Source organism: Monodon monoceros, unplaced genomic scaffold (genome assembly GCF_005190385.1).
Source record: "Monodon monoceros isolate NGI ecotype Baffin Bay Population unplaced genomic scaffold, NGI_Narwhal_1 Contig6522_ctg1, whole genome shotgun sequence".
Lineage (NCBI taxonomy): Eukaryota > Metazoa > Chordata > Mammalia > Artiodactyla > Monodontidae > Monodon > Monodon monoceros.
The window spans coordinates 1-4,949 of record NW_021702240.1 but is presented as its reverse complement, the minus strand read 5'-3'; the positions used below and the strand labels follow the sequence as shown (position 1 = coordinate 4,949).

Sequence of the window (4,949 nt, the reverse complement as noted above, 5' to 3'; positions counted from 1 at the left end):
AGCTTAAGCAGTGGCACCTAAATTTGGTTGCGCATTAGAATCATCTGAAGCACTTTTTAAAAACCCTCACACTGACGGCTGGTCATCGTAGACCAATAAAATCATTTTAAATCTCCTCAGACGATGCCAATGTCTAGCCAGAACTGAGAACCAGCGGACTGAGCAGAAGGGGATGTTTCTACAAGGATCTCTTAACAATAAGTCCTTTCACCCAATCAGATTTACCTCCCCGAAACTGGGTAGAGAAGGCTAGATGTTGTCCAACTTGCTTAGATTTAATTAGCACTTGTGACTTGCCCAAAACCTAGATCATGTTTCCCCTACATTTCATGTTATTCCCTACGTTTTTCAAACCCAGGGCTAAGGGGTTTGCCAGGATGAGATTTTAAGTGCTCACACAGGGGAAGTCCCTGGCAAACCACTCTACATTGAAATGTAAAGCACCCTAAATAACCCTGCCACTGCTCCCAGATCCTAGTCTGTGCCAACCAGTGGAGAAAAGGCATTCTCCATTACTACCACGGCAAATGCTGCTGTACTTGCCTTGGCTGGTCCCTATCTTTTCCAGGCGCCACTCCCCTTCACCTGCTGGTGGACGCTTTGGCCAGCTGACAATGCAGATATTTTCAAAGTTTAAGGTGAATAAAAATCATCTGGAGGGCCTGTTATAACAGAGATCACTGAGCCCCACCAGAGTTGCTGATTCCATAGGGCTGGGACAGGGCCCTAAAACTTGAATATCTGACACATTATCAGGGGACGCTGGTAAAACTGGTCAGGTTGTTACCGAATGCAGGTTCGTGCGTCTGAAGCACAGTGAGGCCAAACAAAACTAAAGGTTGGAGTCTGGAGCAGAGAAAGGTTTATTGCAGGATTGAGCAAGGAGAGGGGTGGCCCGTGTTCCAAAACACCCTGAAATCTCCAAAGGATTTCAGCAAAGCATTTTTAAAGGCCAGGTGAGGGAGGGACGTCCCAGGGAATGTGATCAGCTCGTGCACAATCCTCTGATTGGTTGATGTGGAGGCCATAGGGCAGGTAACATTATCCATCCTTAGGTGCCAGAAGGTCTGGGGGCTACGTGCTCATGATCATCAAGGAGTTAATTTCTTCCATTGGGTGGTGGTTTTTAACATCTGAAAACTCAAGAAGTATGCCTGAGATACTATTATCTGAGTACTTCAGAGAGGAACTACAGCAGAGGATATGGGGGATGGGTCTGTCCTAGGAAGGCCCCATAGGGTACTGCTTGGTTACAAGGTGACCATACTTTGAGAACCACTGCTCTAGTGGCTTAGAATGTTCAGAAAGTAATGGAAGAATCCCTTCCCAGGTCTAGATTCTAGTATCGCCAGCTATTTTGGTGGGGGGAAGGGTAAGTTTTGTCCTTGCTTGGACTTCTTGTTCATTTATATCAAAGCCTATTTGAGGCAGTGCGCTCGGCAGTCCTGCAGTTCTGTCTTTTGCTTCAACAGTGTTTGGAATGAACAGACCCAGGGACGCTCCTTGCTCCAGCCCCCGACCACCCTCCAACCTTTCTTCCTGTCGCAACCTTTGGAATCAGCCACTCAGCTATCCTCAGCCTCCAGGACAGGCCAACACCGTTTTTTGAGCTTAGCTCCTTATCACTGATCAACCACGAGTTCCCAGGTTCGTCAGAATTATTCCATCGAGGTGGAGGCCGCCGTCCACCGCCTGTTCAACATGCATCTGGGGACACTTACCTCTCTCTGAGCTTCTATTTCGACAGCAACAATGGGACTCTGGACAGCGTGGGCCACATTTTTCGCCAACTGGCTGAGGAGAAGTGTGAGGGCGCCCAGCGTCTCTTGAAAATGCAAAACCAGTGCTGTGGCCACGCCCTCTTTCAGGATGCGCGGAAACCTTCTCAAGATGAGTGGGGTAAAACCCAGGACGCTGTGGAAGCCGCCATTCTTAAGGAGAAGAGCCTGCATCAGGCACTATCAGATCTGCGCGCCCTGGGTTCCGCCCGCGCAGACTCCCACCACTGTGACTTCCTGGAGAGCCGCTTCCTGGAGGAGCAGGTGAAACTCATCAAGAAGATGGGCGACCACCTGACCAACCTCCGCAGGCTGGCTGGTCCACAGGCTGTGCTGGGCGAGTATCTCTTTGAAAGGCTCACCCTCGAGCACAAACAGGAGTCTCTGAAGTCCAGCGGCCTCTGAGGAGCCCCTCTGGCATCAGAGCTTCTGCCTGAAGCCCTGCTCTGCAGCTACTAGGCAGCTTTGTAACCGCCCTGGAGCCCTCTCCCAAGCCTTGGACCAAATGGAAACAATAACGCTTTTTGCAGAAGGAAAAAAAAAAGCCTATTTGAAACACAAACAGAATAAAGAGGAAAAAAAGAAACATATATATGTATATATATGTATTCATGTTTTTTTTCCTTTTTATAAACATTTATTTTACTGAAGTTTAGTTGATATACAATTTGTGTTAGTTTATACTGTACAACAAAGTGATTCAGTTATACATATATATAATTTTTCATATTCTTTTCCATTATGGTTAATTACAGGACATTGAATATAGTTCCCTGTACTATACAGTAGGACCTTGTTGTTTATCCATCATATATATAATAGGTTACCTCTGCTAATGCCAAACTCCTAATCCGTCACTCCCCTACCTCCCCCTTCCCCTCGGGAACCACAAGTTTGTGTGCTATGTCTGTGAGTCTGTTTCTGTTTCATGGATAAGTTCATTTGTATCATATTTTAGATTGCACATATAAGTGATATCATATGGTATTTGTCTTTCTCCTTCTCACTTACTTCATTTAGTATAATAGTCTCTAGGTCCAGCCATGTTGCTGCAAATGGCATTATTTCATTCTTTTTTATAGCTGAGTAGTATTCCATTTTATATATATCACATCTTCTTTATCCATTCATCTGTCAGTGGACATTTAGGTTGTTTTCATGTCTTGGCTATTATAAATAGTGCTGCTGTGAACATAGGGGTGCATGTATGTTTTCGAATTATAGTTTTGTCCAGATATATGCCCAGGAGTAAGATTGCTGGATCATATGGTAGCTCTATTTTTAGCTTTTTGAGGAACTGCCATAGTGTTTTCCATAGTGGTTGCACCAATTTACATCCCCACCAACAGTGTAGAAGTAAGTCAGAAAGAGAGAGACAAATACCGTATGCTAACACATATATATGGAATTTAAGAAAAAAAAATGTCATGAAGAATCTAGGGGTAAAACAGGAATAAAGACACAGACTTACTAGAGAATGGACTTGAGAATATGGGGAGGGGGAAGGGTAAACTGTGACAAAGTGTGAGAGAGGCATGGACATATATTCATGTTCTTTTAACATATGAATTGCCCCACTTTATCTGTGTGAAATAAGTTTGTTCCCGTTATTGGGCTGCTTCTCAAGCTTTGCTGCTCATTTGAATTGCCTAAAGAGCTTTTAAGAAAAACATTGGTGTCTGGGTCCCAGCCCCAGAGATTTTGATTCAGTAGGTCTAGGGAGGAGCCTGGGCACAGGGAGGTCGCAGAGTTCCCCAGGTGATTCTAATGTGCAGCAACTTTGGGAACCACCTCTTGGCTTCAATCCAGCTAGTGATCAGATATTAAATCTAAGACACATGGGCTAGTGCGTGAGCTCTAGGAAGATTCGTGCCAGGGAAAATGATCGATAGTTGTGTTACTTCTCTGAAATGGATTGAAATTTCCAATTAGCATGAACAGGGGAGGGTGAATGGGTGAATGCAATAAGGTGTATCATTTACGTATTGCCCTATGTGTATGGCTAGAAGCTTTTGCAACTGAGGTCTGCCCTATTTTTCATGCTAATGGTAATGCTTGTCCTCCTAATGCAGCTGTAAACTTTATAAGCCCATAGGTAGACAGCATCACAAAATATTTACCCCTCCCCACTGGCCCACTCTCAAGCTTCTCTCCCCTTCCGCAATACACAAATGTACATCAATGCTCTTGAGACCAATATCAACATATTGACCTTCAATTCTTCTACTTTGCAGCTTCCCTCTTATCAGGAGATGTCAGCATTTAGTGCAAGGACAAATGCTTGCCTCTTGGTGAGTAATGTAGGCAATGCTTCCAAGAGACAAATAGCCCTTACGGAGGGGGAAAAAGTCTTTCAAAAAGGTTGATGCCCAGAGGAGGCATTTTCAGTCATCTCAGCTTAGAGGTCAAATATCCAAAATTAAAAAGGTTAAAAAAAAGAAAAAGAAGCAAGGAAGAAAAGGAAACAATTTTCTTATCTCATAGTAATAAGGCAGTTTTCCTTAAAAAAAAAGACTTAAGCCTTAAATTCTCTTTCCTAATCAAAATGTGCTTTTCCATCTTTAGACTATTCCTCTCATATCCTGTATTATTCATGACGTTTAATTCTTGAAATAGCACATGGCTGAAAACCGAAGCCAACCTCTTGTCCACTATGAATTAAATCTTCTTTTCCTGGGACCTGTCTACAATGTACAATTTGGGGTTTGCCAACATAATTATTTTCTCGGAAATAAGTTACAGCATTTTGCCTTTTCAATATATAGTTATACAATATATTGTTAACACAACATAGTTAATATAGTCAATATAGTAAATACAACTATAACACACGTGATACGATGCCACTTTGGTGATTTTCTTCATCCATGTAATTCTGAAATTTGACAGTATAGTTTTCATATTCTAATGAGCTGAGTATTACCTTTGCAAGGATAGAAAAATAAAATAAATTCATAATATTCTTGTGTGGTTTGCCCCTGGGGTGGATTACCATAATGGGGGGATATTTGAGCCTTTCCCCAAGTCATTATAAAACCTCCAGCGAGCAGGCCCTTGTCCTCTCCAGGGAGTGGGGGGAAAGGATCTTTAATCATAATAATCCTGGGGGAAGAAATCTCAGAAATAAGACATCTGCTTCTGTGCCTTGTTGTTTTGCAGAATAGCAATGAT

The 4,949-nt window shown here is 43.1% G+C and overlaps 1 pseudogene; it reads left to right on the top strand.

The window, feature by feature from the left end:
* The first annotated feature begins 1,488 nt into the window (after positions 1 to 1,488).
* Positions 1,489 to 2,368, top strand: LOC114890811 (annotated as a pseudogene).
* The last annotated feature ends 2,581 nt before the right edge of the window (positions 2,369 to 4,949 follow it).